Source organism: Anabrus simplex, chromosome 14, assembly GCF_040414725.1.
Source record: "Anabrus simplex isolate iqAnaSimp1 chromosome 14, ASM4041472v1, whole genome shotgun sequence".
NCBI lineage: Eukaryota > Metazoa > Arthropoda > Insecta > Orthoptera > Tettigoniidae > Anabrus > Anabrus simplex.
The window spans coordinates 47,962,628-47,989,369 of NC_090278.1; positions in this window are offsets into that span (position 1 = coordinate 47,962,628).

A 26,742-nucleotide genomic window follows, 5' to 3' on the forward strand; every position below is an offset into this window, starting at 1 on the left:
GCGCCAGTTGAAACTCCTCTACAGGAGAAAGCCTGACCATTAACAAACTGAATAAACTCAACGATTTCTCGGAAGATGTCACTTTGGTAATTTTGACGTGTTCTGAACTGTGCCCATTTCGATTTGTGTTTGTTTGCTCCGTATCAAGAAGTTGAGACATTCCCTAACAGATGTCTCTACCAAAAACTATGATAACGCACTCTGGTGTAAAGGAATGTATTCTCCGGGAGAAATATTGTATTCCTAAGTTTTGTTTTTACTAAATTTTGTTCTGTGGTTTGTGGGTTGGCATTATAAACCCTTTCTTTCCGCCCATTTTGAATGTAACCAATCAGGAATTTATGTAATTAATTTTCCACCAATAAGGTGTTTCTTCCTCGTCTTGTGTATTTGTTTTTGCTGTTATCCAATAAAAACGAAAGGGTGTGTCTACTCATTCCGGAAAGGCCTCGAATGTTCCACGAGGGTATATAAACTGCTGATTTTCTTGTCTCGGGCCACTTCAGTAACATCTTTCTTATGTGTGAATATGTAGCAGGAGGCGGGAAGAGCCTCTTTCTTCAAGCAGCTATTCTCCTACAAGGTAATGGCCGGTTAACATCTTCATTTCTTGCTAGCTCAGCAGTTTAACTCTCGGGGAGGGTCCGAAAATTTTAGTATGTAACCTAACTTTTTTCTTTTCTGTCCATGTAAAATCTATAAATTATAAAACTATAAATTACTGTAAAGCGGGGATAGAGAGTGTTTCACCCTCTCGAACTCCCCTTCATTTTTGAAAAAGGAGGTGAATACGTTTTCATAACCGTCTTCTCTTCTTTAATGTAGTAAAGTTTTCTCATACGTGTCACCTCCCTAGCTTGGGATTAGCCCCTGTATGATCGGCCTAGCGCCACATAGGTTTTAGACAAAAACTTGGTGTAGGAGTGCAAGTTATCGCCTCCATTCATTTTGTATTTTGGGCCATTTACTTAACCCGTTTTGTTTTCCTTCCTGCGAAGGCCCAGTAGATTGGGTACTAATTACCCCTGTTTCCTTGTGTGCCTTAAGGGCAGATAGAAATGAAGTTTGTTGTAGCCTTTGATAGGCTTGTAAAATTGAGAGCGGGTCTGCTCTTTTTCTTAACATTGTAATTAGGAGCAAGTGCTCCTCGTACTTAGGGGTTTTCTGCCCTTTAGCAATTGTGGTGGTGAGCTGAGAGCTCAGAAATTAATCTTGGAGCTCGAAGCCCAAATCTTGTAAAGAATTGTAATTTCTTAACTTGTTTTCCTGCTACTTGGTACATGTTACTCTGTTGTTGTTATTTGTTGATTTTGAAAAGAAAATATAACCTTTGTTAAAGTTTTAAATTAACTTTAATTTTGTAGTTGAGACCTATTCCAGCCCGCACCTTCTTTCACCTCTAACTACCACGGATATCTCCGTAACAAGTGGTAGCAGAGCGTGGTTGAATGGGTCTGAATTTAGCCCCTTTTGATGGCTAAACATTGTTTTCGATTCGGACCCTAACAATTTTCTCAGTTGCTGGATTTTTTTTTTTATTTTTCTAAAAATTTTCTGTCATCATGTCCGGCGCTCGCGACGTCCTCCATCCCGGCTATTTGCGCAAGGAGGAATTGATCTATGAATTAACGATTAGGAATGTTCAGTCTGGAGGCACGGTTGCGATAGATACTAACAAGCTTAAAGAGTCCCTTGATTTGCCTATTTCCATCCCCACTTTGGGTGAGAAAGAGATTGACAACTCTCTCTCCACGATCACTGACAATACTACTGAGCTGGCATCCGTAGTTAGTTTTTTTTTTGAAGAAAATGATCCTTCTCCTAATCAACTTAAACGTGTGCAAGCCAGGTTATTTCATTTTTCTAAGAGAGTTAACGATCTGTTGTCTCTAAAGTTGAATGATATTCAAAGGAAGGAAGCTAGTGTTGTTCTCGATAACCTTTCTGATTTGTCCAGTAAGGTTAGCCTATTGTTAACCGGGGCAGTTCCTCCCAAAACTGACCAACCTGCTACGGTAAACATAGTTAGCGAGGAAGACTCTTCTAAAGGAGAAGAAAATAGGAAATCAGTAGGAGCGCAACAAACCTCTTCCCCATTAGACAATGAGTCTGAACGCCGTACCTCTTTGAATAATGCACGTTCTGAATTAGCTTCTTCGCCACTTAGGCCTCTACCTACTATCTCACCAGGGTACAGTAGTTTGCCCCATCCATTAGCAATGTTGCTCAGGCGTAGTTCTAAGTTTTCTGTTAACTCTACCAGTGACGTTATTTCATTCTTAAAGTTTTTAGTTGAGTTTCAGGATCATGCCCTTGTTTTTTTCTCTTTCTCTGTGTCAAATTTTGCAGATCATTTATCCCTATGCAATTGTGGTTCTATCAGACAAAATAGTTAGAGCAATTGCTGAACAGTCATCCATAGAAGACTTCCATGCCCATCTGTTGGCAAATTTTATCCCCGCTCGAGCTAGGTCATCGCTCATTCAAAAGTAAATCCAAGATATTAAATTCTATACCAGGGTGTTTTCCCTTCACTTCCCTGAAGATCAGATCGTACAGGCCATTGTGGAAGGCATTTCTCCATCATACAGGTCATACTTGTGCTTTGCGTCGCGTCCGCAAACTTTTGCCGAGTTAGAAGCTATGGCTGTCTCAGCGGAAGGAGTTAGATATGCCGATACCTTGCGTGTCGCGAAAGAACCCCCTCCATCCTCTAGTAATTTTCGGCCTCCACCTCGCCGAACCTTCACTGCCCGTAAATGTTATGCGTGTGGGTCGCCTGATCATCTTCGGAACAAGTGTCCGTTAATTAAATCTAGTGGGACAAGGAATGGAGCAGGGTCATCCCAAGGCTGTTTTAAATGCGGCGCGTTTTCACATATTGCCAAGAACTGCCCTAATGCTAACAGCACTCCCTCCTGCTCAACTTCGGCAATCAAAAGTGACTAGTGGCTCCGGCTGAGTCGGTAGATTCATCCTTTCAAGGCTCAGCACAAGTTAAATCTGACGAAAATGCAGGAAAAAGTCAGAACTATTCTACATTCCCATTTGAATGTCCCAGAGAATGTCTTAGGATTGCGGCGGATTCACCCGCACCAGTTCCCTTCCTCAAAATTGAATTAAATAATGAACCTGTAACTGCTCTATTAGATTCTGGCAGTGTTTGTTCTATTATTTCGGCTGAATGGTACTCCAAATTGAAAACCGTTTGTAAACTTTCTGATTTTTGTTCGACTTCGGTTCATTATGTTTCGGCAAACTCATCCCCATTAGATATTTTAGGTTTTCTGTATGCCAAAATTCGTATATCTAAATTTACTTGGAAATTTAAACTGTTTGTGGCCAAGCACTTGTCTTGCCCTATTATATTGGGAGCTGATTTCATGTCTTACATCGGTCTAGTGCTCGACCATCAGAGCAAGACGTGCACTTTCAAATTTGATAGTAATTCCAAAATCCCTTTGTTAAAATGTAGTTCTGTATCATGTTCATCTAATTCGCCTACCCAGGATGAGATGTTGTTAGATCTTAGACATCTACCTGAGGAGCAGGCTGAGAGTATTCGTAAGTTGTGTCAGTCGTTTCCAGAGGTTTTCTCGGATACTCTTGGTGTGACTGACCTTATTGAATATAAGGTTGAGGTGATGGATTCGATCCCGGTTAGATTGCCGCTTTACAGGCTATCTCCGCCTAAAGTGAAGGCCCTGAAGGAGATCATTGACCAGATGTTGAAGGATGGTATTATTCGGCCCTCTAAGTCGGCGCATTCTTCGCCTATTTTTCTAGTCCCAAAACCCCAAGTTGGCTTCAGGCCTGTGATTGATTATAGGGCTCTCAATTGGAAGGTGGTGTTACAATTCGTGCCCCTTCCAGACCTTCACTCTTGTTTTTCTTGGTTTCGTAAAGCTAAGTTCTTCACCATCTTAGATCTTAATCAGGCGTATAATCAGATACCGCTTACAGAGGAATCTAAACACCTGACAGCTTTCGCCACAGATTGGAATTTGTATGAGTACAACCGCGTGCCTTTCGTGCTCCACACGGGGGCAGCTGTGCTTACGAGACTGCTGGATAGGGTATTCTCGGACATCAAATTTGAATACTTGTATCATTATCTTGATGATGTCGTCGTGTTTTCTGAGACCTTCGAAGAACATCTTGATCATCTGAAAGAGGTCCTTAATCGTCTTCGTAAGGCAGGGTTAACAGTTAAGTTGTCCAAAGTAGCTTTTGCTAAGCCTTCTATGTCATTTCTAGGGCATACTGTGTCGCCCGATGGTGACGCTGTAGATCATTCTAGAACACAGGCTATGCGTGATTTCAAACCTCCAAAGGATATCAAAGGTATTGCCAGGTTCATTAGTATGGTGAATTTCTTCAGGAAATTTATTCCAAATTTCGCCAATAGCTCGGCGCCCTTGAACTTACTTCGTAGGAAAGGCGTCAAATTTGAGTGGGGACCTTCTCAACAAGCCGCTTTTGAAGATCTCAAATTAGCCATTTGTAATGCCCCTGTCCTCGCTATGACCGATTTCTCTAAGAAATTCATCGTCCCAAACCGACGCGTCGTCGTCGGCGGTAGCTGCAGTCCTTCTTCAAGAGACGGAACTAGGGAGGCGACCCATCGCCTATGCCTCTAGGACATTATCGGCCCAAGAATCCAAGTATTCCATCTATGAACTTGAAGGTTTAGCAGTTTTGTTTGCGCTAGAAACGTTCCGCCTCTATCTGGAACATGTCAAGTTCGACTTGGAGACTGATAACCAAGCCTTAAGTTGGGTCTTAGGTAGGCCGCGTCGTACTGGTCGCATAGCCCGCTGGGCCATAAGAATTTCGGCCTTCCAATTTGATGTTAGGCATATAAGCGGTACTGAAAATGTTGTGGCAGACGGACTAAGCCGTATGTTTTCTAATGAGGTAGAGACCCATGAACTGGTTGATAGTTCTTCACCTCCCGAGTCCATACTACCTGAGGTCAATGCCATCCTGACTGATGCTCCCATGTTGTTTAGACATCTTGAAAAATATCAACGTGAAGATCCGACGCTGGCCCCTATCATGGAAACCCTTTCTTCGGGGGAACATGTAGTCTTTTATGTATTAAGGAACGGTGTTTTATGTTGCCCCTCGGGGCATGATAATAAGATGAAAGTTGTGGTTCCAGCTGTTCTCATACCTATGATCTTCAAGTATTACCATGAGATCCCACTAGGGGGGTGGTTTAGGCATCTTCAAAACTAGAGAAAAGTTCCGAGAAATGTTCATTTGGAATGGTATTGTACCAGGAAAAGTTTTTGGGGAAAGGGCACGAGTAGGACCTCAGGGAGTGGAACTTGGTTTTCGAGCCGATACAGAGTAGGATAGACTCGTAGAGCGAATAATACATGGTTACTTTTTTTTAACAATTTATTAATTCTTCACCCTGTAATATGATTATTGGACTCAAATCTGGGATTGAAATTAAAAGTTTGAACGTAATCTTCCTGAATTCTGTTCATGAATATTCCAAAGTCTTTCATATGTGAGAAGACGAGTTATTAGATTTCCACCTAAAGTCTTTCTAAATATGAGCACACACTTGTAATTGCAAATTGACATGAGAAATTAAATTTCTGTTAAAAGTTTTCAGTTTTTCAGTTTGTAAACCTTGATGTATAGCACACTTGAAAAGCCTAAAGTCTTTCTATGAGATATGAAAAATAAATTTGAAAATTAAATTAATCACTTCTGAGAAACTATGAGAACTCTGAAATATTTGTTCACACGCGGCACTGAAGTTTCCACTGTTCAAAATTAATGAGAAAATTTTAGTCAGTTTGTTACTACTCATTTAATGAAAGAAATGTTGCTACAAATGTTGAAAGATGGACGTCTGGAATGTTCCGTGGAGAATCAGGATCGGCGGTGTTCCCTTAACAAACCATGTTGACGTCCCCCGATGAGGTGATGACGGCTGGAACTGGATCGTGTAGAATGGCATCTCGTTAAGGTGATTTTTCGCACACGAAAAATTCACTTAGTGCGAGTAGTTATCACTGACACTGTCATTTACTGTTGAACACAGTTTATGGCGTAATTGAACTTTAAGACGTTAAATGAATAATCACAGTCCTTCCTGTATGAAATAATATTTAAAGTCGTTACTGAAACGTCCATAATTACACAGTTCACACTTGAAAAGGCAAATCACAGTCTTTGAACACGGTCATTAAGTCACTAAGGATTATTTTCTGATTATCTTGTTATTATAACGTCATATTACCTAATAAAAAGTTCTTAGTATTCACCCAGATTACTACTGTAAGTCGTATACTAATATGGCGTGAATATAGATATACAGTACAATACTCGAAAAGAAATGAGTTCTGATAATTCTACACATTAGTTTCTGTAGAAGTTCAATATCAAGTGAAGTAAACTAAGTCTACACGTAATCATATATTCTGTGAACGTTAAATATTTGATATTTGTACTTCAATAAGTTCACTCGTATTATATTCTCAAATGTCTTTAGAATTAGACTATAGTCGCGACACGATCTACTAAATACAGTGCGACGTTTTTTATAGTTTTGTCTGCGATATAACTTCGTGTTCCGGAAACGCCGCGACAGCAAGTACTTTCACCGTGACTGCGCGGACATACTGTGCGAGGGTCGGTCTCTCCTCTGTCTCACTCACATACATCTGTGTACTCGTCCTTGTACTGCGCTGCTCTGCTTGTTAGCCTTGACATATATACACCGGCGCTGGGAGGGATGGTTTCTCTTGGCCATGAGACCGTGAGTGTATAATTTTCTTAGACTTTAAATTATTATAACTCAACAACCATGGGATGGATGAATTCGAAATTCACAGGGATTAACTTTTATGACGTCCGCTACAAATCATCGTTTGTCCCGTTGAAATTGGTTAAGGCGTTGAAAAGCTTGCGAAAAGAAAATTCTTTTCGAGAAATATCTCTAGGGGAGGTGATCTTCGAGCGACAGGTGACGTCACTTGACTTCGCCTAGTGCACTCGTGAAGTCTGGCACATGCTGGAACATTCCTTTATTTAAATGTTCGTACGTCGGATGGATATTTTATGCTGGAATAACGTTTCTTTCGATTGATATGGGCCAGGACATAGGCTTTCCTAGTACATATTGGACGGAGAAATCCGTGAATTTGTAAAAGCTTGTAAATCTTGTTGGCTTCGTAAACCCACCATGTCCACTAAGCAAGGGCTTTTGTCTTCTCATCAAGCGTCGCTCCCCATGGAGCGTCTCTACATCGACTACGTAGGACCCCTCCCCCAGTCAAAGGGGAATTCCAACAAGTTCATCCTTGTGTGTGTAGATGGCTTCACAAGATTTTCTTGGTTATTTCCGACTAAGCTGGCTACCGCTCAGTCCACTATTTCTTGTTTAAATTCTATTTTTGCTTCTTTTGGTCCGTGTCACTATATTGTGTCCGATAATGCTGAAGCTTTCACATCCAATCTCTTTCGTAAATTCTGTTTTGATTTGTCCTGCTCTCATGTGACTACTTCTGCGTATAATCCTCAACTATCTTTGGCTGAACGGGTCAATCGTAATCTCCGATCGGCGCTAATTGCCTTTCATCATGCCGATCCTTCTAGGTGGGACAAATCCCTTCATTGGTTAGCCTTCGCTTTGAATTCGGCGGTTCATGAATCTCATAAGTTTACTCCAGCTTCTTTGATGTTCAAGTTAGCATCCAACACGCCGCTCGCTAACCTTTGGTCTCTTAGTGATATTCTACCAGAGGCAATAGATGCAGATAATATTAGAGATCTTTGGAAGAAGGCCAAGGCCAATCTGAAAATTTCTCATGAAAAGGATAGGGAAAGATATGATCGTGGACGGAGACCCACCAATCTGAAGGTAGGCGACCAGGTTATGGTAAAGGAATTTGTTCCCGCGGGCAAGCTAGCCCCCAGATTTCAGGGTCCGTGCATCATTTTAGATTTCCTTACCCCGGTGACGTTGTTACTAAGCAATCCAGCCACCGCGAGGATATTTAGGGTTCACCAGTCGCAGGTGAAACCTGTATAATTTCCATGTTAACTTTGTCCTTATAATTTTGTAAGAATCCTGAAGGTTATATTTTTAGTTTCATTTTAAGACCTTCTGCCTCTTAGAGTTTTACATTTGGATGAATCTGCTTGGTATAAATTTGGTGAAACCTTCCCTGGAGTTACTCTGCTGTCCCCTCCATATGGCCATACCACGTTCCCGTCTCCTGCTAAACCACACCAGTGGCATTAAAATAAAAGTAATGAAATAAATGTTTCCACGCCGCTGGCCCCTCAGCCTCAACCACAAAGACTGTACCCTAAAAACATTTCCGTCCAACAAAAATTCTGTCGCCGAAATCTTAATGATTCAGTGCCCCCGCAGCCGTGCGGCGCCGTACAGCCACTGAGGTGAGGTACGGGCCCACTCCACTCCAGCGAGGTCAACCTGTGTACCGCGCACCGGAGCCCTCCTTCCGGCCAAGGCTATTGTGCGGCGCACCACCCGCAAGCTACGTGTGGACTGTAAACAAACGTCGCATCTGCGGCGTGCAGCACGACTACCCCTCTCATAGTGCGGGAGAGCGGTATCTCAGGGTACTTAAGGGGCCCGAGCGGACTCCTCTGGACACAGGCAGCGGCGGCGGGTCTTGTCGTCAAAATTAAGCGACAGATAACGTTCCTTCTTCAGCTACATGGACACTCTATTTCTGCAATTAACACGGCTTTGCTTCAAATCAACCTTTGGTGGACTTAGAAAAATTTTTTTCAAGTATTTAAGTTTGTTCTGAATTCAACTACTACAAAACATAGAGACCTTTCATCAAAATCTACTACAAATGATTTACAACGGCACTTAATCTGGTCGCACCCACCTATATCAAACGACGTCTGAGACCTCCGACTACTATATTTTTCTCTTCTGAATTCTTCAATTCCTCAGCAAAACTCGGATCTTTTTAAAAATTTTCTTCTGTGTCCCCCCTTGGAAGGACATTTGGGGGGGGGCCTGTACCGGGCGGTACACCTCCACGCCGCTAATTCAAATATTGCGCCAGTTGAAACTCCTCTACAGGAGAAAGCCTGAACTTTAACAAACTGAATTAACTCAACGGTTTCTCGGAAGATGTCACTTTGGTAATTTTGACGTGTTCTGAACTGTGCCCATTTCGATTTGTGTTTGTTTGCTCCGTATCAAGAAGTTGAGACATTCCCTAACAGATGTCTCTACCAAAAACTATGATAACGCACTCTGGTGTAAAGGAATGTATTCTCCGGGAGAAATATTGTATTCCTAAGTTTTGTTTTTACTAAATTTTGTTCTGTGGTTTGTGGGTTGGCATTATAAACCCTTTCTTTCCGCCCATTTTGAATGTAACCAATCAGGAATTTATGTAATTAATTTTCCACCAATAAGGTGTTTCTTCCTCGTCTTGTGTATTTGTTTTTGCTGTTATCCAATAAAAACGAAAGGGTGTGTCTACTCATTCCGGAAAGGCCTCGAATGTTCCACGAGGGTATATAAACTGCTGATTTTCTTGTCTCGGGCCACTTCAGTAACATCTTTCTTATGTGTGAATATGTAGCAGGAGGCGGGAAGAGCCTCTTTCTTCAAGCAGCTATTCTCCTACAAGGTAATGGCCGGTTAACATCTTCATTTCTTGCTAGCTCAGCAGTTTAACTCTCGGGGAGGGTCCGAAAATTTTAGTATGTAACCTAACTTTTTTCTTTTCTGTCCATGTAAAATCTATAAATTATAAAACTATAAATTACTGTAAAGCGGGGATAGAGAGTGCTTCACCCTCTCGAACTCCCCTTCATTTTTGAAAAAGGAGGTGAATACGTTTTCATAACCGTCTTCTCTTCTTTAATGTAGTAAAGTTTTCTCATACGTGTCACCTCCCTAGCTTGGGATTAGCCCCTGTATGATCAGCCTAGCGCCACATAGGTTTTAGACAAAAACTTGGTGTAGGAGTGCAAGTTATCGCCTCCATTCATTTTGTATTTTGGGCCATTTACTTAACCCGTTTTGTTTTCCTTCCTGCGAAGGCCCAGTAGATTGGGTACTAATTACCCCTGTTTCCTTGTGTGCCTTAAGGGCAGATAGAAATGAAGTTTGTTGTAGCCTTTGATAGGCTTGTAAAATTGAGAGCGGGTCTGCTCTTTTTCTTAACATTGTAATTAGGAGCAAGTGCTCCTCGTACTTAGGGGTTTTCTGCCCTTTAGCAATTGTGGTGGTGAGCTGAGAGCTCAGAAATTAATCTTGGAGCTCGAAGCCCAAATCTTGTAAAGAATTGTAATTTCTTAACTTGTTTTCCTGCTACTTGGTACATGTTACTCTGTTGTTGTTATTTGTTGATTTTGAAAAGAAAATATAACCTTTGTTAAAGTTTTAAATTAACTTTAATTTTGTAGTTGAGACCTATTCCAGCCCGCACCTTCTTTCACCTCTAACTACCACGGATATCTCCGTAACAAGTGGTAGCAGAGCGTGGTTGAATGGGTCTGAATTTAGCCCCTTTTGATGGCTAAACATTGTTTTCGATTCGAACCCTAACAATTTTCTCAGTTGCTGGATTTTTTTTTTATTTTTCTAAAAATTTTCTGTCATCATGTCCGGCGCTCGCGACGTCCTCCATCCCGGCTATTTGCGCAAGGAGGAATTGATCTATGAATTAACGATTAGGAATGTTCAGTCTGGAGGCACGGTTGCGATAGATACTAACAAGCTTAAAGAGTCCCTTGATTTGCCTATTTCCATCCCCACTTTGGGTGAGAAAGAGATTGACAACTCTCTCTCCACGATCACTGACAATACTACTGAGCTGGCATCCGTAGTTAGTCTTTTTTTGAAGAAAATGATCCTTCTCCTAATCAACTTAAACGTGTGCAAGCCAGGTTATTTCATTTTTCTAAGAGAGTTAACGATCTGTTGTCTCTAAAGTTGAATGACATTCAAAGGAAGGAAGCTAGTGTTGTTCTCGATAACCTTTCTGATTTGTCCAGTAAGGTTAGCCTATTGTTAACCGGGGCAGTTCCTCCCAAAACTGACCAACCTGCTACGGTAAACATAGTTAGCGAGGAAGACTCTTCTAAAGGAGAAGAAAATAGGAAATCAGTAGGAGCGCAACAAACCTCTTCCCCATTAGACAATGAGTCTGAACGCCGTACCTCTTTGAATAATGCACGTTCTGAATTAGCTTCTTCGCCACTTAGGCCTCTACCTACTATCTCACCAGGGTACAATAGTTTGCCCCATCCATTAGCAATGTTGCTCAGGGGTAGTTCTAAGTTTTCTGTTAACTCTACCAGTGACGTTATTTCATTCTTAAAGTTTTTAGTTGAGTTTCAGGATCATGCCCTTGTTTTTTTCTCTTTCTCTGTGTCAAATTTTGCAGATCATTTATCCCTATGCAATTGTGGTTCTATCAGACAAAATAGTTAGAGCAATTGCTGAACAGTCATCCATAGGAGACTTCCATGCCCATCTGTTGGCAAATTTTATCCCCGCTCGAGCTAGGTCATCGCTCATTCAAAAGTAAATCCAAGATATTAAATTCTATACCAGGGTGTTTTCCCTTCACTTCCCTGAAGATCAGATCGTACAAGCCATTGTGGAAGGCATTTCTCCATCATACAGGTCATACTTGTGCTTTGCGTCGCGTCCGCAAACTTTTGCCGAGTTAGAAGCTATGGCTGTCTCAGCGGAAGGAGTTAGATATGCCGATACCTTGCGTGTCGCGAAAGAACCCCCTCCATCCTCTAGTAATTTTCGGCCTCCACCTCGCCGAACCTTCACTGCCCGTAAATGTTATGCGTGTGGGTCGCCTGATCATCTTCGGAACAAGTGTCCGTTAATTAAATCTAGTGGGACAAGGAATGGAGCAGGGTCATCCCAAGGCTGTTTTAAATGCGGCGCGTTTTCACATATTGCCAAGAACTGCCCTAATGCTAACAGCACTCCCTCCTGCTCAACTTCGGCAATCAAAAGTGACTAGTGGCTCCGGCTGAGTCGGTAGATTCATCCTTTCAAGGCTCAGCACAAGTTAAATCTGACGAAAATGCAGGAAAAAGTCAGAACTATTCTACATTCCCATTTGAATGTCCCAGAGAATGTCTTAGGATTGCGGCGGATTCACCCGCACCGGTTCCCTTCCTCAAAATTGAATTAAATAATGAACCTGTAACTGCTCTATTAGATTCTGGCAGTGTTTGTTCTATTATTTCGGCTGAATGGTACTCCAAATTGAAAACCGTTTGTAAACTTTCTGATTTTTGTTCGACTTCGGTTCATTATGTTTCGGCAAACTCATCCCCATTAGATATTTTAGGTTTTCTGTATGCCAAAATACGTATATCTAAATTTACTTGGAAATTTAAACTGTTTGTGGCCAAGCACTTGTCTTGCCCCATTGTATTGGGAGCTGATTTCATGTCTCACATTGGTCTAGTGCTCGACCATCAGAGCAAGACGTGCACTTTCAAATTTGATAGTAATTCCAAAATCCCTTTGTTAAAATGTAGTTCTGTATCATGTTCATCTAATTCGCCTACCCAGGATGAGATGTTGTTAGATCTTGGACATCTACCTGAGGAGCAGGCTGAGAGTATTCGTAAGTTGTGTCAGTCGTTTCCAGAGGTTTTCTCGGATACTCTTGGTGTTACTGACCTTATTGAATATAATATTGAGGTGACGGATTCGATCCCGGTTAGATTGCCGCCTTACAGGCTATCTCCGTCTAAAATGAAGGCCCTGAAGGAGATCATTGACTAGTTGTTGAAGGATGGTATTATTCAGCTCTCTAAGTCGGCGTATACTTCGCCTATTTTTCTAGTACCGAAACCCCAAGTTGGCTTCAGGCCTGTGATTGATTATAGGGCTCTCAATTGGAAGGTGGTGTTACAATTCGTGCCCCTTCCAGACCTTCACTCTTGTTTTTCTTGGTTTCGTAAAGCTAAGTTCTTCACCATCTTAGATCTTAATCAGGCGTATAATCAGATACCGCTTACAGAGGAATCTAAACACCTGACAGCTTTCGCCACAGATTGGAATTTGTATGAGTACAACCGCGTGCCTTTCGTGCTCCACACGGGGGCAGCTGTGCTTACGAGACTGCTGGAGAGGGTATTCTCGGACATCAAATTTGAATACTTGTATCATTATCTTGATGATGTCGTCGTGTTTTCTGAGACCTTCGAAGAACATCTTGATCATCTGAAAGAGGTCCTTAATCGTCTTCGTAAGGCAGGATTAAGAGTTAAGTTGTCCACAGTCGCTTTTGCTAAGCCTTCTATGTCATTTCTAGGGCATATTGTGTCGCCCGATGGTGTCGCTGTAGATCATTCTAGAACACAGGCTATGCGTGATTTCAAACCTCCCCAGGACATCAAAGGTATTGCCAGGTTCATTAGTATGGTGAATTTCTTCAGGAAATGTATTCCAAATTTCACCAATAGAGCGGCGCCCTTGAACTTACCTCGTAGGAAAGGCGTCAAATTTGAGTGAGGACCTTCTCAACCATCCGCTTTGGAAGATCTCAAATTAGCCCTTTGCAATGCCCCTGTCCTCGCTATGCCCGATTTTTCTAAGAAATTCATCGTCCAAACCGACTCGTCGTCGTCGGCGGTAGCTGCAGTCCTTCTTCAGGAGACGGAAGTAGGGAGGCGACCCATCGCCTATGCCTCTAGGACATTATCGGCCCAAGAATCCAAGTAATCCATCTATGAACTTGAAGGTTTAGCAGTTTTGTTTGCGCTAGAAAAGTTCCGCCTCTATCTGGAACATGTCAAGTTCGACTTGGAGACTGATAACCAAGCCTTAAGTTGGGTCTTAGGTAGGCCGCGTCGTACTGGTCGCATAGCCCGCTGGGCCATACGAATTTCGGCCTTCCAATTTGATGTTAGGCATATAAGAGGTACTGAAAATGTTGTGGCAGACGGACTAAGCCGTATGTTTTCTAATGAGGTAGAGACCCATGAACTGGTTGATAATTCTTCACCTCCCGAGTCCATACTACCTGAGGTCAATGCCATTCTGACTGATGCTCCCATATTGTTTAGACATCTTGAAAAATATCAACGTGAAGATCCGACGCTGGCCCCTATCATGGAAACCCTTTCTTCGGGGGAACTTTTAGTCCCTTATGTATTGAGGAACGGTGTTTTATGTTGCCCCTCGGGGCATGATAATAAGATGAAAGTTGTGGTTCCAGCTGTTCTCATACCTATGATCTTCAAGTATTACCATGAGACCCCACTATGGGGGGGGGGGCTTTTAGGCATCTTCAAAACTAGAGAAAAGTTCCGAGAAATGTTCATTTGGAAGGGTATTGCACCAGGAAACGTTTTTGAGGAAAGGGCATGAGTAGGACCTCAGGGAGTGGAACTTGGTTTTGGAGCCGATACAGAGTAGGATAGACTCGTAGAGCGAATAATACATGGTTACATTTTTTAACAATTTATTAATTCTTCACCCTGTAATATGATTATTGGACTCAAATCTGGGATTGAAATTAAAAGTTTGAACGTAATCTTCCTGAATTCTATTCATGAAAATTAAATGAATATCACTGATTCCAAAGTCTTTCATATGTGAGAAGACGAGGTATTAGATTTCCACCTAAAGTCTTTCTAAATATGAGCACACACTTGTAATTGCAAATTGACATGGGAAATTAAATTTCTGTTAAAAGTTTTCAGTTTTTTCAGTTTGTAAACCTTGATGTATAGCACACTTGAAAAGCCTAAAGTCTTTCTATGAGATATGAAAATTAAATTCGAAAATTAATTAATCACTTCTGAGAAACTATGAGAACTCTGAAACATTTGATCACACGTGGCACTGAAGTTTCCACTGTTCAAAATTAATGAGAAAATTTTAGTCAGTTTTTTACTACTCATTTAATGAAAGAAATGTTGCTACAAATGTTGAAAGATGGACGTCTGGAATGTTCCGTGGAGAATCAGGGTCGGCGGTGTTCCCTTAACACACCATGTTGACGTCCCCCGATGAGGTGATGACGGCTGGAACTGGATCGTGTAGAATGGCATCTCGTTAAGGTGATTTTTCGCACACGAAAAATTCACTTAGTGCGAGTAGTTATCACTGACACTGTCATTTTATGTTGAACACAGTTTATGGCTTAATTGAACTTTAAGACGTTAAATGAATAATCACAGTCCTTCCTGTATGAAATAATATTTAAAGTCGTTACTGAAACGTCCATAATTACACAGTTCACACTTGAAAAGGCAAATCACAGTCTTTGAACACGGTCATTAAGTCACTAAGGATTATTTTCTGATTATCTTGTTATTATAACGTCATGTATGTATGTTTAGTCCTCAGCCCGAAGGCTGGTTGGATCCTCAACAGCTCCGCCATCAGCTGTCATAGATGGCCTAGGCATCACTGAAGAGGCGTACTAGGGAAATGAGGAGCGAGGTAGTTTCCCGTTGCTTTCCTCACCGAGCCAGAAGTTGCTATTACATATCAGTCTGCCAAGCCCACTGAAATGCATGCACCAACCGACCCTATGAGCAATATTTTCACACCATTCATAGCAGGGACTGGCTGCAGAAGGAATGGCATTACTAGCATCACTCGTACCTCAGTCACTTTCATTTTGTCAAAGCCAAGGTTAAAACTGAGACAGATCAATGAAAGTAACAAGATTGCTCTAGCCCATACCAGAAGACATAGTGCACTGTAAACACTAGGTCCCGCCAGCAAAGGCAAAAAGTTCTTAGTATTCACCCAGATTACTACTGTAAGTCGTATACTAATATGGCGTGAATAAAGAAATACAGTTCAAACTCGAAAATAAATGAGTTCTGGTAATTCTACACATTAGTTTCTGCAGAAGTTCAATATCATGTGAAGTAAACTAAGTCTACACGTAATCATATATTCTGTGAACGTTAAATATTTATATTTGCACTTCAATAAGTTCACTCGTATTATATTCTCAAATGTCTTTAGAATTAGACTGTAGTCGCGACGCGATGTACTAAATACAGTGCGACGTTTTTTATAATTTTGTCGGCGAAATAACTTCGTGTTCCGGAAACGCCGCGACGGCAAGTACTTTCACCGTGACTGCGCGGACATACTGTACGAGGGTCGGTCTCTCCTCTGTCTCACTCACATACATCTGTGTACTCGTCCTTGTACTGCGCTGCTCTGCTTGTTAGCCTTGACATATATACACCGGCGCTGGGAGGGGTGGTTTATCTTGGCCATGAGACCGTGAGTGTATAATTTTCTTAGACGTTAAATTATTATAACTCAACAACCATGGGATGGATGAATTCGAAATTCACAGGGATTAACTTTTATGATGTCCGCTACAATTCAGCGTTTGTCCCGTTGAAATTGGTTAAGGCGTTGAAAAGCTTGCGAAAACAAAATTCTTTCCGAGAAATATCTCTAGGGGAGGTGATCTTCGAGCGACAGGTGACGTCACTTGACTTCGCCTAGTGCACTCGTGAAGTCTGGCACATGCTGGAACATTCCTTTATTTAAATGTTCGTACGTCGGATGGATATTTTATGCTGGAATAACGTTTCTTTCGATTGATATGGGCCAGGACATAGGCTTTCCTAGTATATATTGGACGGAGAAAACCGTGAATTAGTAAAAGCTTGTAAATCTTGTTGGCTTAGTAAACCCACCATGTCCACTAAGCAAGGGCTTTTGTCTTCTCATCAAGCGTCGCGCCCCCATGGAGCGTCTCTACATCGACTACCTAGGACCCCTCCCCCAGTCAAAGGGGAATTCCAACAAGTTCATCCTTGTGTGTGTAGATTTCTTCACAAGATTTTCTTGGTTATTTCCGACTAAGCTGGCTACCGCTCAGTCCACTATTTCTTGTTTAAATTCTATTTTTGCTTCTTTTGGTCCGTGTCACTATATTGTGTCCGATAATGCTAAAGCTTTCACATCCAATCTCTTTCGTAAATTCTGTTTTGATTTGTTCATCTCTCATGTGACTACTTCTGCTTATTATCCTCAACCATCTTTGGCTGAACGGGTCAATCGTAATCTCCGATCGGCGCTAATTGCCTTTCATCACGACGATCCTCCTAGGTGGGACACATCCCTTCATTGGTTAGCCTTCGCTTTGAATTCGGCGGTTCATGAATCTCATAAGTTTACTCCAGCTTCTCTGATGTTCAAGTTCGTACCCAACATGCCGCTCGCTAACCTTTGGTCTCTTAGTGATATTCTACCAGAGGCAGTAGATCCAGATAATATTAGAGATCTTTGGAAGAAGGCCAAGGCCAATCTGAAAATTTCTCATGAAAAGGTTAGGGAAAGATATGATCGTGGACGGAGGCCCACCAATCTGAAGGTAGGCGACCAGGTTATGGTAAAGAATTTTTTTCCCGCGGGCAAGCTTGCCCCCATATTTCAGGTTCCGTGCATCATTTTATATTTCCTTACCCCGGTGACGTTGTTACTAAGCAATCCAGCCATTGAGAGGGTATATGGGGTTCACCTGTCGCAGGTGAAACCTGTATAATTTCCGTGCTAACTTTGTCCTTATAATTTTGTAAGAATCCTGAAGGTTATATTTTTTGTTTCATTTTAAGGCCTTCTGCCTCTTATAGTTTTACATTTGGTTGAATCTCCTTGGTATAAATTTTGTGAAACCTTCCCTGGAGTTACTCTGCTGTCCCCTCCATATGGCCATTACCACGCTCCCGTCTCCTGCCAAACCACACCAGTGGCATTAAAATAAAAGTAATGAAATAAAAGTTTCCACGCCGCTGGCCCCTCAGCCTCAACCACAAAGACTGTACCCTAAAAATATTTCCGTCCAACAAAAATTCTGTCGCCGAAATCTTAATGTTTCAGTGCCCCCGCAGCCGTGCGGCGCCGTACCGCCACTGAGGTGTGGTACGGGCCCACTCCACTCCAGCGAGGTCAACCTGTGTACCGCGCACCGGAGCCTCCTTCCGGCCAAGGCTGATGTGTGGCGCACCACCCGCAAGCTACGTGTGGACTGTAAACAAACGTCGCATCTGCGGCGTACAGCATGACTACCCCTCTCATAGTGCGGGAGAGCGGTATCTCAGGGTACTTAAGGGGCCCGAGTGGCCTCTTCTGGACACAGGCAGCGGCGGCGGGTCTTGTCGTCAAAATTAAGCGACAGATACTGTAATGTTCCTTCTTCAGCTACATGGACACTCTATTTCTGCAATTAACACGGCTTTGCTTCAAATCAACCTTTGGTGGACTTAGAAAAAATTTTTTCAAGTATTTAAGTTTGTTCTGAATTCAACTACTACAAAACATAGAGACCTTTCATCAAAATCTACTACAAATGATTTACAACGGCACTTAATCTGGTCGCACCCACCTATATCAAACGACGTCTGAGACCTCCGACTACTATATTTTTCTCTTCTGAATTCTTCAATTCCTCAGCAAAACTCGGATCTTTTTAAAAAATTTCTTCTGTGTCCCCCCTTGGAAGGACATTTGGGGGGGGCCTGTACCGGGCGGTACACCTCCACGCCGCTAATTCAAATATTGCGCCAGTTGAAACTCCTCTACAGGAGAAAGCCTGACCATTAACAAACTGAATTAACTCAACGGTTTCTCGGAAGATGTCACTTTGGTAATTTTGACGTGTTCTGAACTGTGTCCATTTCGATTTGTGTTTGTTTGCTCCGTATCAAGAAGTTGAGACATTCTTTAACAAATGTCTCTACCAAAAACTATGATAACGCACTCTGGTGTAAAGGAATGTATTCTCCGGAAGAAATATTGTATTCCTAAGTTTTGTTTTTACTAAATTTTGTTCTGTGGTTTGTGGGTTGGCAATATAAACCCTTTCTTTCCGCCCATTTTGAATGTAACCAATCAGGAATTTATGTAATTAATTTTCCACCAATAAGGTGTTTCTTCCTCGTCTTGTGTATTAGTTTTTGCTGTTATCCAATAAAAACGAAAGAGTGTGTCTACTCATTCCGGAAGGGTCTCGAATGTTCCACGAGGGTATATAAACTGCTGATTATCTTGTCTCGTTGGCACTTCAGTAACATCTTTCTTATGTGTGAATATGTAGCAGGGGGCGGGAAGCGCCTATTTCTTCAAGCAGCTGTTCTCCTACAAGGTAATGGCCGGTTAACATCTTCATTTCTTGCTAGCTCAGCAGTTTAACTCTCGGGGAGGGTTCGAAACCTTTAGTATGTAACCTACCTTTTTTCTTTTCTGTCCATGTAAAATCTATAAATTATAAAACTATAAATTACTGTAAAGCGGGGATAGAGAGTGCTTCACCCTCTCGAACTCCCCTTCATTTTTGAAAAAGGAGGTGAATACGTTTTCATAACCGTCTTCTCTTCTTTAATGTAGTAAAGTTTTCTCATACGTGTCACCTCCCTAGCTTGGGATTAGCCCCTGTATGATCGGCCTAGCGCCACATAGGTTTTAGACAAAAACTTGGTGTAGGAGTGCAAGTTATCGCCTCCATTCATTTTGTATTTTGGGCCATTTACTTAACCCGTTTTGTTTTCCTTCCTGCGAAGGCCCAGTAGATTGGGTACTAATTACCCCTGTTTCCTTGTGTGCCTTAAGGGCAGATAGAAATGAAGTTTGTTGTAGCCTTTGATAGGCTTGTAAAATTGAGAGCGGGTCTGCTCTTTTTCTTAACATTGTAATTAGGAGCAAGTGCTCCTCGTACTTAGGGGTTTTCTGCCCTTTAGCAATTGTGGTGGTGAGCTGAGAGCTCAGAAATTAATCTTGGAGCTCGAAGCCCAAATCTTGTAAAGAATTGTAATTTCTTAACTTGTTTTCCTGCTACTTGGTACCTGTTACTCCGTTGTTGTTATTTGTTGATTTTGAAAAGAAAATATAACCTTTGTTAAAGTTTTAAATTAACTTTAATTTTGTAGTTGAGACCTATTCCAGCCCGCACCTTCTTTCACCTCTAACTATCACGGATATCTCCGTAACAATAATTATTATTATTATTATTATTATTATTATTATTATTATTATTATTATTATTATCATTATTATTACACAGTTCAAAAAATAGGGAACATGTTTTGTAACGTCTGGTATGTGAGCGTTAGTTTGGTAGATGTGTTTCTAATGGTAGTACAGCATATCTTAAGAACTTAGCTACTCAGGGCATGTCAAATCGAAGTTATACTCAATCTGTAGGCGTAGCCTCAAAACAAAGTGAATAGCAGTGCGTCCGTATGTCGTTGTGAGGTACACAGGCTACTGCGGTCATTTGAGCACGTTGTACGTAAACCAGCACATCCCATGAGACATCTTAACGAGTTTCAAGTCGCAAGGGCCGTTACTTTGTTCTCGGAAGGATGGACCTTTCGTCGTGTTGCTGTGGATCTCAATGTATCTCCGTCCCTAATTCGAAGGTTGTGGAATCGCTACTATGAGAGAGGTCAGTTCACATGGAGTGTTGGACAAGGTCGTGGACGCATGACAACACCACAGGATGACCGATATCTGACCATCTGTGCGTTGCAGCATCGTTCAGCAACTGCCAGAGAACTGCAACAAGACCACAGGATGGTCACTGGAGTAACGGTATCTGACCACACCGTAAGTAACAGTTTAAGAGAAGTGTCCTTACGACTCATACGTCATGTTCGAGTGCCCCGTTAAACGCAATATCGCGCAGCTCTCCTTCTGTTTGCCCGTACCCACGTCAACTTACTGGCAACTTCGCCAATGGAGACCTGTGTTGTTCACAGACGAGTCCAGATTTCCCCTGACACGGCGTGATGGACTTCAACGTGTATGGGGACTCCATGGGGTGCAGTACATGCCAAATGCTGTCCAGGAAGGTGACCGATTCGGACAAGGTTCTGTGGTGTTGTGGGGTGGCATCAGTATTGATGGCCCTACGGATCTTGTCATCGACCGTGGTAATCTACGCTGCGGGGTACATCGAGCAGGTACTGCTGCAGCATTTTTCTGCATACGGTGTTGGCCCTGAATTCGTACTCACGCACGACAATGCCAGGGCTCATGTAGCGCGCATCGCCAGAGCTGTCTTGCGAGAACTGGACTGGACTTTCAAGTGATAGAATGACCAGCAGTGAGTCCCGACCTTAATCCCATCGAGCATGTGTGGGATAGGCTAGACAGAAGTATTCATGGGCGTCCTGTTCCACCACATACTCTCCAAGACCTCGAACAGGCTCTCATTGAAGAATGGGACCTGATACGGAAACTTGACCTCCGTCGACTTATACGGAGCATGCCACGTAGGTGCCAAGCTGTGATATGCTCGTGGAGGACATACACCATACTGAAGCTCACCAACTGTGAAAAAATCCACCCTGGAGGACTGTTATCACTTTGTTTTCGCCCCTATTTGGACATTTCTGTTTGTGTTCTGAAAATGAACGTGAATCCATTGATGTTCTTTTGTATACTTCAAAGGCAAAGAATAAGATTTAGTTTGTAATATACCTGGGTGTGAGGTATTGTTTCGTGGAACATGGCATGCGTTCAAAGACATGTTTCCCTAATTTTTTGAACTGTGTATTATTGTTATTATTATTATTGTAAACAAAAATACACATCAAAGCTTCAGATGTTTTTAAAATTTATTATATATTCAAGTAGTTAAGTGTTCTCAAGCCAGTTACATTTGAATGAAATATTGTAGGGACGAAAATCTGAGAGTGTGATCTTTCCTCGGGATCGTTACGTACCGATGTATCCCTTTGATTTTCGCTGCGATATTCTCCAGCCCTACAGTTTTCTTCTTGTTTTCCCCATCTGCGACGGCGTGATTCAATTCGGTTCTTCGAAACTTCCTGAACAACAATAGTAATCAGAAGCATCTTCCATTACCGTCTGAAGAATCTGTGAGTTGCAAGGGAGTATTTTTTATTTATTTTCAACGCATACCTCTTCTCTGTTTCATCTGTCATTTTCGATTCACATTTAACCTAATCCGTGTATTCCTTGTGACAGACATTTCATACGTTTGATATATCGTTACCTGAATAGGGTAACATTAGATACAAAACGCTACTGCCAACCGCATAACAAATCACAACATACGTCAAAATGACTCGTGAAATTGTACATCATATATAATCTTGTACCATTAATTGTGACATACCTGCTTCGGTGTCATGTAATATGTCGAATAGACTTCGTTAAACCTTTCAATAAGATCAAGGAATCGAAGGCATTTTATTTCGACTAATTTGATATTTCATCTTCAACAAGAGCTTGAACTTCAGCTCCTTTTCCTTTGGTTTGTAATTGATAGGTCGCAGCTTTTGAAGATGAGGCAAGTTAATTATTGTTTCAATCTTGACGTTCAGGAAACGTTCTTAAAATACTTTTTTCTCTACTGTTGATGCAACAGTACACCGTTTCTCTCTTTCACACTGGAACATACCGTCTTTTGAGCTTTAGTAAGTTATATTACTTTCTCCTGATGCGTGACTTGTTGGTTATGGTCAGAAATAGAGAGAGTGGGAGAGAGGGTGTTAGGAACGATGTTTTCCGTGGCTCTGTGAAGTCTTTCAGTCCCTGTAGATAAATTGAGTTCTTTCAAGTCCTTTCTACTTTTCATAATTTGAGATTAATTGTACATCACCTTAGTTCTGATTTTTCCGAGTCGAACATGTAACTCAGTCTGAATATGATCCTATATCTCATTCGACAAGCTGAAGCCACATTGCTGCAGAATTCATTCAAGTGATTACGGAGTTACTTCTGCAGCACCTCCGCGACTTCTATATTTTTGAAGTTTGTACCGACCATGTTCAAAAATCATAGGAGGATTTTGTTCTTTGTAATTCAACTCAAATATTATCTTACGTGGAGGCGTTGGTCGTGTTCGCGCTGACACCATAGATAACTTTAAGTTGAGCAGACGATTGGCGCGCGAATTCTTCACAGCCGGCGGCATAGCATAGAGATCTGCTGAGTGTGAATTATATTCTCTTACTGGGTGATCGCCAGCATCGACAACGTACTCCTTATCTAGAACATTCCGTGACGTGCCGTAATTCGATAATACGCTCGTCTTCATATGCGATATTTTATCAAACAATAACTTGTTAACAGCGTTAATTTCAGTAAAAGGTGGCTCTGAAGTTGTTCTTTTCCTTTTCCAACTTTTAGTTAGTAGCTGGTGAAGAGATGTCTTCGGGCCTAGATTTAAGGGGAATAATTTATTTGCCGGAGTTCCTTCAAAGTTATTAACAGGGTTTAGCCCTACGTTGAAATCTACATCATTCATTTTAGTTGCACTTTCAGATGTGAATACATTTGACGTTAATTGATTATCGAAGTTTTCAACCCCGAAAATATATTCCTGTTTTATCTGTCCTTCATTAGGATTGTTTGTAGGTTTTGGTTTTGTTGTGTACTTTAGGACGGGATATGGAACCATGTTACTCGAAAAATTATAAAATATGAAGGGGACGGATACTGGCATATTAATGTTGTTGCTGTTGCTTTCGTTGAAGCTGCCAATACCGTAATATCTGGGGTAGGTACCTTCTTCCGAGGGCGTTGTTGTAGAAGCCGTTCTCATCTCAGCATTACTTATACCTTCGGTCGAACTGTCATATGATACGAATATCCCAACAGTTCCGGTGGTTGCATATATTTCAGGAAGGTACATTCTTTGTTCGATGTCACTTATGTTAAGGAATGGATAGTTCATGTTAAATTTGTCAGGATTTGCAATAAATGTTGGGTTTTCTGTGGAGAATATCACATCGTTGAATAGTGCGTTGAACACGGGAGGTTTATAGCTACTTAGCATGTAGTAGGTGCCTACCTTGTCCTGTGTTCCAAACATGTTATTTTCTTCCGTTCGGTAATTAAAATTATCCTTTGTTGGGATTCCACTGTAATCGTAACTGTGCATCACGTTGTATGGTTGTGTATGGTTTGGATTAATAATTGTAATCTTGGGTGTCATATTAAGTGAAGGCCGAAGTCTAAATCGCTTCACGAGAGGTGAACTTTTCCCGTCTCCCATTCTATCTTGAATAAAATTATTTACAGGAGAATTATTATTGATGGAAATTTTAGCTGGTTTAGAATTCTTGGTGAATCTTATTTCATTTTTAAGACCACGTACTCTAGAAGTATCATCTCCTTTTATTTCGGCTCCATTAGGGACATCAGTCCCTATTCCTTTGAAAGGAAATTCATTTCCTTTCTCGTTATTTACTCCGGGGTTTTCGAATACCTCTTCTCTACTTATGCTAGGGAATTCATGTCCCTTTCGACCATTCATATTTTGCATTTCTATTCCTTTCATTCTGAGGGCAGGTGTATAGTTGCCTTTGTATTTCCTTCTGTAGGGGATCTCAAATCCTTCTACTTTTCCCGTAGCGGGGATATCGATTCCTCTGCTTATACCAAACATATCGATCCCTTTGTCTTTGAATGCAGTGGGAACTTCACTTCCTTTTGCTTTTCCCATGCCAGGGATGTCGATCCCTACAGGAAAAATATTGCTTCCTTTGTCTTTCGTTATAGCAGGGATTTCTAGTTCTTTCATTTCACTTAGCCCAGGAATATCTATTTCTTTCCCTTTATTTGCGTTAGTTATATCGAGCCCATTCATTTTGAACACACTAAGAGTATCACTTCCTTCGTTCTTAGTTTTAATGGAGAAGTCTCTTCCTTGATCTTTATAACTGGTAAGAGCGGGAATTTCCAATCTCTGTTGTTTTCCTGTATCAGGAACATCAATACCTGTTCTTTTATAACCGGTGATTCCCGTGGGATATATTCCTTTTCCGTAAATTATATCAGAGGCTCCGTTTTCCTTAATTTTGTAACTGGTTATGCCAGTGATAGCGATTCCTTTATCCATAGTGACAAAAGGAAATTCGATTCCTTTTTCTTTATAACTGTTTATACCAGAAATATCTGTCTCTTTTTCTTTCATTATGTAAGGAACTCCAATTCCTTTCTCTTTATTATTGTTACTGGCTGGAATTACGATTTCTTTCTCTCCCATTATAGCCGATACTTCAGTACCTTTACTTTTAAAATCAGTTATGCCAAGTTTCTTCATTATAGGAGGAACATTGATTGCGTTCATTTTATAGTTCGTGATATCAGGGATATCGATTCCTGTTTCTTTTGTTATAGGAAGAACATCAGTTTCTTTCATTGTATAACTTGTTATACCAGGGATATCGATTCCTTTCATTTTATAATTTGTTAAACCTGGGATATCGATTGGTTTCTCTGTCATTATAGAAGGAACATTGATTTCTTTCATTGTATACTTTATGAAACCAAGGATATCGATTGGTTTCTCAGTCATTATAGAAGGAACATTGAGTCCTTTCATTGTATAAGTTGTCATATCAGGTAGATCGATTCCGTTTCCCTTGTTCATGGACGGATATTGCATTTTATAGCTCGTTATGTCAGGGACCTCGATTCCTTTTTCTTTGTTACTTTTAATGTCAGGAATTACAATTTCCTTCTCATTATTTATGTTAGAAAGATGCATTTCTTTCGGCTTGCCTATGTAAGTATTTCCAGTTTCTTTTTCTTTGTTTATGACGGGGATGTACAGTCCTTTCTCTTTACTTATTTCTGGGATTTCAATTCCGTTTTGTTTGATTAAGCCAAGAAATTCCACTACGTTTCCTTTGTTTATTCTAGGTATATAAAATTCTTTATCTTTGGTTATAGAAGGGAATTCGCTTCCTTTTTCTTTGGTCATGTCGTGGGATATGGTATCATTTTCTCTAGGTATAGCAGGGACTTCAACTTGTTTATATGTAGTTACACCAGGAAATCCAAAATCTTCCTGTCTATAACCAAAAATATTTGGAAATTTTATTCCACTTTCATTAGTGACACCAGGTAATTTATTACCCCTTACTTCAGCAATCCCAGATAGTTCAATTCCTTTTGCTCCAGGTAAAGCAGAGACTTCATTTCCTTTTACTTTACTTATATCTTGAACTTCGATTCGCTTTTCCTTATATGTATTTAGGGCAGGAACTAACATTCCTGAATCTGTTTTCTTGGTTATTCCAGGTAATACAAATCCTTTTTGTCTGTTTAGAGGAGGTAATTCAAATCCCGTTTGTTTGCTTAGAAGAGGTAATTCAAATCCCTTTTGTTTGTTTGGGGTAAGGAAATCAAATACCTTCCATCTATTACTAGTTGAGGCAGGGTATTTGTTTTCTATAAGTTTATTACCAGGTGGGAATTCAAATAGTTTCTCCTTGTAACTGGCTACGAATGGAACTTCCATTTCTTTTTCCTTTGTCTTTATTACCTCAGGTACTTCAATTCGTGTCTTATCCTGAGAAATCAGCTGAGTTCCATTATTCAGCCGAAACTTCTCCGTTAGAAATGGAGATATTTTATTATTTACAGTCAAGTTGGGGGTGAAACTTCCACTACTTGTTTCAGAGCTGGTAGTTTTTATTCCTTTCATAAAAGCAGCTAGAGTGACGTCTTCTTCTATCTCCAAGAAAGGTTCGGTTTCTGTCCTTGTCATAGTGGACGTGGCTGCAGTACTCGGAGGACTGACTGTGGTTGTACCAAACGGCTGGATCTTTTCTTTCGTCATATCTTTATCCCGAGTGGAACGTTCTGTCAACTTTATAGTCACTTCATCCATCATAATTGGTTCTGTTTCAAACTTATATACACGAGGTCCATCAAGAATTTCCACGAGAGCATATTTTTCTTCCTGAAAATACGGCTGAGAATTCAAT